Source organism: Artibeus jamaicensis, unplaced genomic scaffold (genome assembly GCF_021234435.1).
Source record: "Artibeus jamaicensis isolate MK-2021 breed Jamaican fruit bat unplaced genomic scaffold, CSHL_Jam_final scaffold_369, whole genome shotgun sequence".
Classification (NCBI taxonomy): Eukaryota; Metazoa; Chordata; class Mammalia; order Chiroptera; family Phyllostomidae; genus Artibeus; species Artibeus jamaicensis.
In genome coordinates this window covers 22,500,111-22,513,696 of record NW_026522042.1, presented here as the reverse complement: position 1 = coordinate 22,513,696, position 13,586 = coordinate 22,500,111, and positions in this window count along the sequence as shown.

The following is a 13,586-nucleotide window of genomic DNA, read 5'->3' as shown; positions in this document are numbered from 1 at the left end:
AAAATATGAGATGGATTGACTCCATAAAAGTAGCCACAGGGATGAGCCACAGGAACTGATCAGGGCTGAGGACAGAACATTGTGGACATCACTCAGTCATAGGGTCCCCAGGAGCCAGAGCTGACCCAATGGCACATAATACAAGAACGACTGATGATTGCTACTAGAAACGAGGTCCTAGGGTCACAAAATTTGTTTGTTTAATAGAAGAAATGAGATTTGTGCATGAAGTATCTTAATTTTTAAAAGATTTTATTTATTTATCTTTAGAGGAAAAGGGAAGGAGAGAGGGAGAGAAATATCAATGTATGGTTGTCTCTTGTATGTCCCCTGCTGGGAACTGGCCTGCAACCCAGGCATGTGCCCTGACTGGGAATTGAATGGCGATACTCTGGTTCCCGGGCTCGCGCTCAATCCATTGAGCTACACCAGCCAGGGCTATCTTAACTTTTCGAATGTTGGAAATACATTTTTAAAATTTGTTCATTGTTTTAGGCCCAAACCAAAAATGAACCAAAAAAGGAAGTCTACGTGCTGGCTCTGGCATACACGTGCACAGTTTTAGTCCCCTCCCCCAGTGCAGCATTTGGGTATGTGCCCTCTGTGCAGGAACTGAAGCCTCCTATAGCTGCATCATTTAACTAACCTGGTTTATGTAGCATTGAAGTTTTAGGAAACATTAAATGCATGTAAGCCAAGTATATTAAGGATTTCATCTGATGATATGCATAAATAAATGTGTACTTTTTAGTCTACTATGCTATCATTAAAAATGTAGTTTCAAATCCATAACTCCTATTACTTTATTCATTGACTTATAATTAAAATAAGTTAATAGATTGAAGGGTAGAGTTTGATGAGTTCAAAAATTGAACAAAAAGTTGACTACCACCATAAGCAAGACGTAGTGTATTTTCCTTACCCAAGGAAGTTGCTCATGCCCCTTTGAGTAAGCCCGCATCCAAGCAGGCAGTGTTCTCATTTCGTTCACCGTAGGTTAATTTTGCCTGCAGTGTCTTGTGTCTTGCTACTTTCATTCAATACATTTTTGAGATTTTTCCCCCTGATACTACAGGTGTACAATAAATTACCCAAAACTTAATTAGCATTTAATACTTATTGTGCTCATGAAATCTGTGTGTCCGGAATTCAAAAGGGCACAGTGGAGATGTCTTCCCTCTGCTTTGTAGCCTTAGCAGATAGATTCAAGGCGAGGGACCTAAAAGCCCTTGGAAGCTCATTTACTCACACACATCGCAGTTCATACCAGCTGTCAACTGGCTACCTCGGTTCCTGTCCACAGTGTCTTCTCTATGCTGTCTCTTTATGTGGTTCTTTTGTACTTCTTCACATTACCTGAGTTTCAAGGATGTTTTTTCATGCTTAAATGAGGTTATACATTTTGGGGGAGAAGACAATAGAGGGTAAGTGCCATTCTTATCATATCACAGGAACGGTACATACTCTCATCGTGTCACTGGTGATGTTAATCTTGATAAGCCGGGTTCACTACATTTTAGATAGCTTCCTTGATTAATAAATACAAGCTTTATTTGATGTTAGTTATACTACAAATTCTGGAACATGAGTGTAGTTATTAATACTCCATACAACTGGTAAAATAGAAAACAGAGGTCTAAGTCTGTGACATTTTGGGTACTTGCTGTGGGAATTGCTACCTCTCAATGTTATTCAGAGAACTGAAAATCTCGTCATGATGGAGATCTTCTAAATCACCTAACACTTAATTTTACTTTTGCCACATACAGACAAGTGTTACAGCAGAGCTAATAAAATGATAACAACAAACACAATGCAACAGGGTGGCACAGATAATCTAGAATTACTTTAAAATTTCCAAAGAGAAACAGTGGCTGTAAATACTCCAGAGAAGCCAGAGTAAATTGTTGTCGATAGAAGTATAGTGAGGGGGTTGCCAAAAGCACAAGTCTATGTAGGGAGAAATATCCGTAAGGGTAATTATAAAATGAATGTTTATGTCAAATAGACTCATTTCAAATACTGGAATTGTAGGGAGACAGCTATGATGTATTTTCTCTGAGGGAGATGGTTCTTCATTGGCTTTCAGTGTTATAAAAATATAAAACTTCATGCACCGAGGGACTGCTCCCTGGATGTGGGCCTTCCCATCTATCTCCTCAGTGACGTTCCGAGGAGAAATGTGCCCGGGGTGGCAGGAAGCCATAGTGGAAGAATTTTCCAACAGGATGGTGACTGTGGTCGAGATGAGCCTCAAAAGTCAGGGAGCCTGGAGTAGTCCCGAGTCATTAACATTTAAAATGTTTGCAATTTGAAAACTAGAATTTTAAAAGTTTTGCTTGCAGTTCAAGAATAGTAAGTGAAAATGGGAAACTGTAAGAAAACATATTTTAATAGCATCTTGTGTGAACTATCACATGAGCTTTCAAAATATGCTACAAGCTACCTTTCGTGGAAGTTACCAGAGGCAACAGAATTTTCCGTCACCGGTCTGGACTTTATATATTTAATAATGATGGCTAATGTGTGCTGGTGATAGGATGACTAACTGTCCCAATTGGTCTGTGACTGAGAAGTTTCCTAGTGATGGATTTTTTCAGTGTCAAAAATGGGGAAATCTTACACTGAGACAATTGGTCACGCTAAGTGGCACTTACCATGTCCTAGGTATTTAATACATCTCCCCACATTTAACTCCCCAGACCCCAAGGGCAGGTTCCCTGAGAACTGCAGCCCACGTGGTTTGAATCTAGAACCTGCAATTTTTCTCAAGGTTGTGCACAATTTACAGTCCCCTTGAGCTTGTGTTCTGAATAAATGGAAAGAACATGGTGCTCATATTTGTTAGCTACCAGGACTGTGACTGTTCTATTTGTCTAGCAAAGGTAAGTCAAAGGAAGCAACATAGGAAGTGAGGGCAAAATACATGGGGAGGGGAATGGTCACCTACTGATACAGGTGAACTGGGTGTATTATGAGTAGGGTTCTCTGGAAAGCAGAGCCTGGGAAAGATATTAGTGGGCAGAGAATTATCTGGGGAAGTAAGAGAACAGGAGAGGGTCCTGGGAGAGGTTGGGCTGCCCTGTAGTGACAAGCAAACCCCAGCTGAACTCACTGTGAGCATAAATGGCCTTTCATAATGGCCCGTGGTAGAGCTAGAGGCTGGACACTAGTCACATGTGACATAACACTAGTACTTTCATGGGACCAATACGTATAGCATAGGATTGGCAGGCACTGGATACCAAGTGCCAATGAGGCAGCTCCAAGAGGAGAAATAAATAAGGGCTGTCTGCCCATGACACTCCCCAGTGGGGACAGAATGAAATTTCGTTTCTACAGAGGCTAATTTCTCCTAGAACCACTGAAATTTCAAAGCATATTATTAAGGATGAGAAAAGGTCAGCAGCATTGCCTCTTAGTATACCCATGGCTTAGGAAGTTGCTTGATTTTTTTATACCTGTGAGTAAAGGACAAATCAATAAGTGATTTGACTTCACAATTGAGTCTCTGAAATTTTGACTTTAAAAAATAATGTCTCCAGTATGTCATGTTCTCAAGCCAGAATTTCCATTAAAGCACGAATTGAGTTGCCTTATACGGGACACTGCTTTGGTGTCGAATGCTGTGTAATCACTCTTCCCGGATCCTCAGGCTCTGATGCTCCTTCCTGATCAAAGTTCCTCCATTCCTAACAGCTTTAAGGGAGCCATCACCACTGTGCCTTTGTGTGGTCGTTCATATCCAATCACGCTTTCCTGATTCTGTCCCTGAATCCCCAGTTCTCAGAGCCCGGGCTCTGTTAGTGCAGTTAACTGTCAGCGCGAGCGATTTCTGGACAAAACACACAACAAGGGAAGACATATGCTAGGGACTTTGGTCATAGTCAGCTAGCAGACGAGTTTTGTGGAAACAAAGGTTACTGATGGCGGATAAAATATACACTATTGCTAAGGAATGTGGCACAGGGCCTCTCTCAACCTGCTTTATTCCATATTTAGCATTTTGAATCATTCTCTTTTATGTTGTATTTTTTCCAAAAGTTTTATAATTAACCTGTAATGCTATGGAATAAAATAATGGCCCTATTAATTATGACAACAATTCAGTGCTTTATGAACCAGAATGATGAAGATGTTTGCATGCGGGAAAGTGATGCTAGTTGTGTCTATTTCATAGTAACCTTTAGCCTTTAAATTGAGTTGGTGTGTCATAGTACAGTGGAGAATCGGTGAACTACTCCATATTTTTATGGTGCTCTCCGTACGAAGGTAAAGCCAAGACCCTGTTTGCTCATTTGTTTATGTGGGATATGGAGCCATTAAGTAATCTCACCTTCAGCAATGTCAGCATAATAAATATGATACGTATTTTTTCTCATTTTATTTTCTTTTCTCAAATTCCATAAAATCACTTACCACTTCATCATCATTGCTTTTCTTGTCTTTTACATTTAGATTCTTTTGAAATAGAGCTCCCCTTTCTGTTTTTCCTTTAACATTTAATAAATAAAAAAAAGTGGCTAAATGCTACACACATGTCAATGAAAATAGCCAATTTTAATATTTGCACCTATCTGGCTTTCTTGTTTCAAGCAAGTTCATAAGCGAACACTGAGAGAAACCTTTAATTGTCACGGAGATGTCAGAATGGACCAGTTTAAGCAGTTGAAGGCAACCTTTGATATGGAAATTTCACCGGAGGCATTTAGACAGACTCTAATGGTTTTTAAATTTTCTGAGCAGTTCTATGATGAACTTACAAAGCGACCCAGCACATTTTTACTCTTAGCTTTTTGTCATTCAGATAGTCTTCATTTACATAGAATGAACTGCAACAAATGTTTATGCACTTTATTTTTGTAATGTTCTTTCAGTCAGTAAGTTGGTCTTTTATGAGTTTGAAACCTTTACGCTTTTTGACAAATTATGCGCCACTTCTGGTGGATAAGGTGTGTGTCCTTATAAAATTGTCTCCTGGTGGTGATACAAGAATAAGAGCAAGGCTGACACAAAGAACGACAGAGTGACGGTCGGGACTGGTTGATGGTTGTCTTTATTATAAGTTTTTATTTATTAGTACAGTTGTTATGCATTGCTTTCTATTGTTTAAGGGTGAACAAAAAAGCAACTAACCTTGTATTTTAAAAATATGAGATACATTAAATTCAGTCCTGAAACACTTTGACAAATCAATATATTCTTATCTAGTTTCCCTAATTTCTTCTTAGGAAGAAATCTAAGGTTTATATTGGTACAAAGTTGGAGAGCATTTTAAAGTATTTTGTTTAGTAATGGGGCTTTAGGTACTTCATGTAAAACTTGTATTTACTTGTACAAGTATCATATTAAAGGAGAACTGGTATCTTTGTGCTACTTCAAATATCTACCTTGAACGTACATTGTATTGTCTTCTGAAGATGACAAATAATTTTCACACATATTATTTCATTTGTTGTTGTATTTTCTTAAAATAGAATCTGTTTGTATCACTTTCCCTATGGACATATATAAGAGCTTTTTCTATGTTCTTTTTTTATTGAATAGAAATGAACATATTCTCTTTTTACAATAAGAAGTTACCATTGAAAAGTACACCTCCCCATAACAACTGTCTCACGTTTTCCTGGTTTCAGATCTTCCTCATTATAATAGTACTCACATAAATCAATTTAATAAATACTAATTTCTCCCTGACCTTTACAAAATAAGACTTGGTGGTTATTTACATTTTGAAATATTTTGTCTTATTGACTACCCATCATCCTATTTCTGATTTTTTTCAGGATAAAAATGCAATATTCCATCTTGTTTATAGATTTTTCCTGACCTTATTTCTTTCTTTATTTAAACAAATATTTTATTTATTCACTTTTAGAGAGAGGGGAAGGGAAGGAGAAAGGGAAACATCAGTGTGTGGTTCCCTCTTGCACGTCCCCAACTGAGTACTTGGCCCACAACCCAGGCATATGGCCTGACTGGGAATTGAACCAAGTGACCCATTGGTTCGCAGGATGGTACTCAATCCACTGAGCCATACCAGCCAAGGCTGATATTATTTCTTTCTAATAGATTAGCTATTTATGTTTTCAGAAACTATTAGTGTAGCCTTCTGTTTTTCACTTTTTATTTTTAAAGGAAAAATATGAACATATTGACTGTTGATGGTGTGTGAATAACAGGAGGAAGCTGCCACTTACACAGAGTTGGGGATATCAGCCCCTGTTATAGCTTCAGGCAGAATTGACAACATTAGAACATTAATAGATTAGACATATTTTTTAGAAACATTTTTTTGTCATAAGAATTAAGGTTATTTTGCTCTGATTCTTTTATCACACCCTAAAGATCTTTTAGAGGGAAAGTAGTTTCAGGTCAATTACACACAAATGAATATCACGAGGCCTTATAGTGAAGCACCATTATTTCTAGCGTCTTTCAGGGTAGTGGTCCAAGATCTGAGCTCTGCAGATGCATGTCTGTGCACCTGTGCCTGCTCTAACAAGTATGTAGCTCCTTTGGTGACATGGTGGGGCAAAGAGAAGATTGCCTGGGTTCCTCAGGGCCACATTTCACTGATCTCAGTAATAAGGCTCCAAGCCAAATGGTGAAAAAAGCTCAGCAAAGTAGTTTTCCTCATGTTCAGGAAGGTGCCAGAGCATGGTGACCACATAACGTGTCTAGATAGCTAATAAGTACCTTTTGTCATAATGTCGTGAACCCATATTTTTAGATCATTCTAAACACATGAAATATTCTCTCCTACACATACTTTGAAAGATTAGTGATAAATTATCCTCAAGTCAGCTCAAAAGTTTCCCAAATAGCATTTTTTTTAAAAAAGGTTGAATGCTGTAATAGAATATAGGATATGCAGAGAAACTTAGCTTGAGGCCAAGAATAGATGATGAAGGAAATGAAAGTGTGCAGTTTGTAACTGGATTCCTAGATAACTTGAATGAGAAGGCAACAACTAATGTTCAGAATAAGGAAGGTCTGAAAATTCTGAATGTGGTGAGAACCAGAGGTAGACTAAATATTTAGCATTGACCCAGTACCCAGTGATGGGATTTAAATATCAATGAATATGTGTTATATATATTTGTAAACTGGGATCAAAGCAAATAGAAAACAACATACAAGAAGAGGCAAAAAATATATTATATATATATATAGATTTCAAGCTCATCTTAGCATTTTGTCAACCTATAATAATTATGTTCATAGTGAGCCATAAGTTATGGATAAAAAGTAACAGTAATTCAGTGATAAAAATGATATCTTTTGGAGTACAGATGCAGAATTTTTAATAAATTAAAATAAAGTCAGGAGAAATACCACTACTAACATTTTGAGAGCAGCAGATTTAGTCATAGGTAGACTCAGTTTTAAAATAGCATGCAGAAATGCAGATGAACTATATTATCATGCTTTATAAAAGTTTGCATTTTGTAAAATTTTGTTTTGTGAAACGTAGTATATATAGAAGAATGTATAGACCTATATTTACTTTGTTAAGAGTAACAGAAAATAACAGCTACATAATTGCCATTCAGGTTAAGCAGCAGAGCTTTTCTCAGTGCCTTTAGCAGCGCATAGGCCCACGTGCACATTCCCAACTCATCGCTTTCCTCAAATATTCTTCATTTTCTAATAATAAACACCCTGAATAATCTCTTCATAAAAGCAATGCATGAGCCAGACAGGTGTGCAAAGTAAGTATCTCTTGACCCTATCATTACAGCCCCAGCCCATCAACCCAAGGATTATCACTATTTGCATTTTTGGGGGTAAACTTTCGGTATTCTTTTTGGTACATGCACTAAAAAACACATAGATGTATTTTCTATTTATGCAAAAATTATACAATAGAGAAGGCTCTGTGCTTTTCAACCTAATATATTTTGTAATGTCATGTCAGTGCTATGGATACACTTCATTTCTTCTGGAAGTGAACTTCTCCATTACAGACCCGAACAGCCATTCATCAGACCCCTGTTTTTGATAGTCTGGTTGTTGTCAGGCTTTGTTTTAAATTCTTGAGAATGCTGCAATAAATATTCTCATACTCACTTCCTTGGCATTCTTATTTTTTAAATTACTTCTAGCAGTGAAGTTTCATAAGCACAATTTTTCAAAGGTGGTTGGATGTGAGCATCCTGGAATCTCTGGGGAGTAGTGTTGTGCATTTTTAAGGTGGAAACACTATACTCATGAGCATTTCCAATTTTGATAAATGGAGAATATCCTGATGGAACTGTACTAGGCACATGTCTCAATGGGGTTGTACTATGGTATAACTATAAATAGAATTATATTTGCTTAAATATAATAGAATTATATTTACTGACATATACAGTAAAATGCATGCTGTCATGAATAAATACTTTAAATGATAAATACTAGATGATTTGATTTAATGTAAAATACTGTATTATTAAAAATAATGAAATTTCCTCAGGTTCTTAATAAGAGTATATTTTTCCTCTAATAGGTGATTAACTTCCAATCCATATTACCCTTTTTATTATAATATGTAACTAAGGCTAGTTTTGAATATAAGCTTGATTTCAACAAATCATTTTAGACATAGTAATTAATAAAAATTACTTGCATGTATATCTGCTGAGCAACCAGAATTTATACAAGGATGTTACTTGAAAAAAACAATAAGGTAACCAAGAATAAAGGTAATCTCCATTATTTTTGTAACATCACTCGCAGTAGTTCCCATTTATCTGTGTTTTCAGTTATCCCTGGTCAACAGGGTCTGAAATATTACAGGGAAAATTCCAGAAAAAAATAATTTGTAAGTTTTAATTTGCATTTTGTTCTGAGTAGCATAATAAATTTTGTGTATTCCTGCTCCATCCCACTCAGAAAGTAAGTCATGCCTTCGTCCTGAGTCTCACATCAGAGATGGGGTACTTGCTGGTCAGGTGACATTTGCACAGAAATTGGGGAAAAAAGGAGATTTTGAACTGTGTTTAGATGAAGACAAGGGCCCTTCGAGGGTAAAAATGAAAAGTCTGTCCATAGGATTTGAAGTAGAATATGGTGAACAGTAGAGAGTGCAGAAAGGCCAAAGACAATCAAGTCGTGAGCTGTCTAAAATGTAATCTTAGGTACAACCTGGATGGGCTGTGGGGTGGAAGGCAGATTCTGCCCTGCGGACTTGCAGTAAAGAGCAGCGTATGAGATAGCGGCCGCTCTTGGAGACCCACAGCTGGTTACAGCCCTAGAGCATCTAGGAGTAACCTTGATGGCTGTCGGCAGGGCAGGCATGCATGTGTGTGTGTGCACTAAATTTTATGTGATTTCTGTGAAGAAGAAGCCCAAACCACAGGTCTGCAGTTTGCCTTTCAAGCCACGACTAGGAGCTTTGCCTGCACTTTTCACTGCACTTTTCACACGGGCGGGATCTGAGTCCCTCATTGTCCCCGGAGTGAGTCACTCAGTACATCCTCCTCACACTCTGGACCCAGATGTTTACTTTCATGTTAGACTTTTGTTGGCATTTATAATCTGTATTTTATGATATCCCATAATTATTTATTCCCTCACTCAATACTTGGTTAGGCTCATTCCTCCACTTTGAAATGAACGCCGAATATTTGAAGACAAAGTAACATTTCATTGTATCAGTTAAATGAGTTTTAAGAACATACGCTGAATAAAATTTTACAATTTAAATTTAGCACATTGTTAACAAAATTTAATATAGTGATAGATTATGTAAATTATGTAGTAATTCACAAAATTGTGAAGATAAACTGTTAAACGTTTTGGATCTCTTGAACCATTTATTTTTTGTGGTACTCTAAGAGTTAAAATGACTTCCAAAGTGTCCATTTATTTTTAAAGAATAATTATAAAATTATTATCTTTCCATAATTCCCTACCCTCAAATTATACTTTAGTTTTTCTTTTTGTAGTAAATGGAAAAGAGATGTTCAGAGTAAAAATCTGGGAATTCTTATTTCTCTGTTTTTTTTCCATTCCTGATAGCTTATCAAACTCCAAACATGCCTTACATTTCACTACTAAACATGTTCTTCACTAAATTTCTCAGAAACATTTATGCATGTTAACACTTTGAAATGGCATCTGTGTACTAAGCCATTGCAGTGGGCCACCAGCGTAGCCCAAATCATTCGGATACGACTTTCTGACAGAACTCTTGGAACAAGTCCCACTATTGTCTCCTCAGTTTATTCCACCCAAAAGTCAGCATGAAAAATCCCATGTTTGAACTACTTTATAGCATCTTTTGCACTTAGGCTACATTTGGAAAATATTCTGCAAATCTCCCATCTGTTCCCTTTACACAGTCTCTTGCTTTTCTCCTCTGCAGCCGTGCTCTCCCTGGGACGTCACCACGTCCATGAGGACCCGTCAGGCCCCTTCTCATCCTTCCGTCTTCAGATTTTAGTTTAAATGCCTCCTCTTCAGGGAAGGTTTTCTTACCTCCACTGTCTTTGCACCCCACGAACCAGGTGAACGTTGCCTTCCATGTCATTCTTCATGTTGTCTCAGCCCTTCCACTTGCCCCTGTGTCTTCCTTAACTACGTACGTGTTAAGCCCATTGTGAGCAGAATACATTCTCATAGTGTGGCTCATCACTGTCCTCAACGAGAACATGCTCATTGCTGAGCACACAGTAATCCCACAGTGACCTTTTTTGATGAATAAGTGAACTGATTAATAATTCAAACCGTGGAGAACATCGATACAGAGCACAGTATTACTAGATATAAACATTTTAACAATTTTGATCTTTATTTGAAAAATCAATACAAATATACTAATTTCCCAGCATGAGCTAGAGACACTGGAGATACGTGGGTGAGAACAGTATGACATGGGTCTAGATCCCTGGCTCCGGGGCCCAAACAAGGCCATATTTCCTTTTCTTCCATCTGCTCTTTTCCATGTTGGCTTTCTTCCCAGGCAGCTCTCTGCTACTACCAACCCCTTGGCATCCTGCGTGTAATTACCATAGTTCTGAGTCCTAGGCACTCTCATAAAATTTCTGGAAATTATTCCAAATGGTCCAACTAGGGGCATGCTTTCATCCCTGCAACAGTCTTTCCGAGACTATCAGGATGCAATTATGATGACCAGTCACTTTAGGGACATGTGCTTCTCCTGCTTGGGGTGCAACCTCATCCAAACCACATAGACTGAGGGTCAGTGCACAGATTATTCCCAGTGGGCTTCTGGGGTAATGTCATACAAAGAACTGGGAATGAATAAATGTGAAAACAGCAAGTTGTCTACTAAAATGTAACTAGGCAAACAGGGTCACAGAGAGTTTAAGCAGAGAAAACAGCAAATGCTAACACTCTGGTAACTTGAGTAAACATGCAAACTAGTAAGGAGTGAGTAAAGCCATTAAAATGGACTCTGGAAGAGAGCACATAACAGATACAAAGTAACATGGATAATAAAGTAGGACTCAAATTGTGTAAAGATTTGCAACTCATATGAAGGAGATTTAGGAAGAAATTGAAGGATTTTCAGAATCTTATATGGTGTGTTCATTATACTGGGTATTTTGTTCATTGGTGTATTCCATAAATCAATGATGTCACTATATTAAAAAATAAATGCTAACTCTTGGAAACAAATTTGTTTCATCTTTATAAAACAACTGATAGAGAAGTGGCATATCAATTAGTAGATCTAAATTACTGTGGAATCAATTTTAAATATAGTTATCAGTCCAGTGTTCTTGTATAACTGGAATAATGTAATGTGATTATATATTTATAATGTTGATTGTGTTTCTTCTCATTTAAATTTTTAAGAAAAGTATCTTACAAATGTATCTTTAGATTAAGGAAAATGATATGCTTTGCCATATTATTGGTTCTATTGGAAGAATTTGTACTCATATATGCCATTTCTAGAAACTGGTGTTGATATTGGTGGATTATATCCTGCATAATTATTAAGGAGGAAGCTAATGATAACTGCTCTTAGAAGAACTGGAAAGATGATAAGAACCAAAGGAAAATATTTTTCAGAAAATAATAAAGATATTTGACTTTTCTTTCCATAAGGAAATTCATGTTGTAAGAACAATAAAAATGCTTCAGTTCTTTTATTTAATGTGTTGCAAGTTGAAGCTTGAAATATCTTTTGTTTAATTATTCAACTGGAGAGGCAATGCAATAGTTGCTTTAATGCAAGTTTTCCTGAGATTAATTATTTGAGATTTAATATAGATAATTAATAACATAATTTTTAAAAATGCTTTTAATTGTTGTTCAAGTACAGTGGTCCCCATTTTCCTCTCACTAGTCCCCCCGACCCCAGCCATCCCCACCTCCCCACCCCTGACCCCACCCCACCTTGGTTTTGTCCACATGTCCTTTATAGTCTGTCCTCAATACCCTTCCTCCTCTTCCCACCATTATCCCCTCCCACCTACCCTCTGGTTACTGTCAGTTTGTTCTTAATTTCAATGTCTCTTGTTATATTTCTCTTGCTTGTTTGTTTTGTTGATTAGGTCCCACTTAAAGATGAGGTCATAGGGCATTTGTTTTTTACTGCCTGGCATATTTCACTTAGCATATAATTTTTAAAAATAGATATTTTATTATTTCCACACCATTCATTATGAAGTAAACACACAGGGTATTATGGGAATTTGAAATAATAGAATAAATAGAATTGTAGTTTCCAGAAGATTACATATAAAAGAATTATAAACATATTTCAATATCTATGCTACTATTCATTTTGTAAGTGGTAATTATCTGGACTCAAAATCTAGTCATGAGTATAAATTCATATTTTTCTTAATGAGGAAATTTCATACTATTTTTACTAGCTATCCATCTTCACACTTTTAAATTTTTATTTTATTTTTTTTAATTTTATTTTAATTGTTGTTCAAGTACAGCTTTCTGTCTTTTCCTCCCATCCCAGCCCACCACCCAGCCCTCCCCCTCCCTCCCATCCCCCCCACTGAGCTTTTGTCCATGTGTCCTTTACACTTGTTCCTGTAGCCCTTCCCCTTTTCCCCTGAAATTCCCTCCCTTCTGGACACTGTCAGCCTGTTCTTTATTTCAGTGTCTTTGGTTATATTTTGCCTGTTTGTTTGTTTTGTTTAGGTTCCTGTTACATGTGAGATCATATGGTATTTAAATTTATTGGGATAACATTGGTTAACAAGATTATATAGGTGATAAGCATGCAATTCTATGATAGATCACCTGTATATTATATTGTGTGCCCACCACCCAAAGTCAAATCTCCTTCCCTCACCATGTATTTGACCCCTTTACCTTTTACTATTACCCTAAATGCGTTTCCTTTGCTGGCCACCATACAGTTGTCTGTCTGCGAGTTTTTGTCTGTTTTTCTTGTTTGCTCATTTGTTGTTTTAAGTTTTATATCTAACTTATGAGCGAAATCATACTGTTCTTAACTTTTTTGTCTGATTTATTTTGATCAGAATAGTATTTTGATTGAAATAATATTAACTTATTCAGCTAAATGATGTAATCTCTTAAATCTTAATAATGCGGTCTATAACCTGTGGGAGGATTTACAAGTGATGCAATGGGTAGCTGGA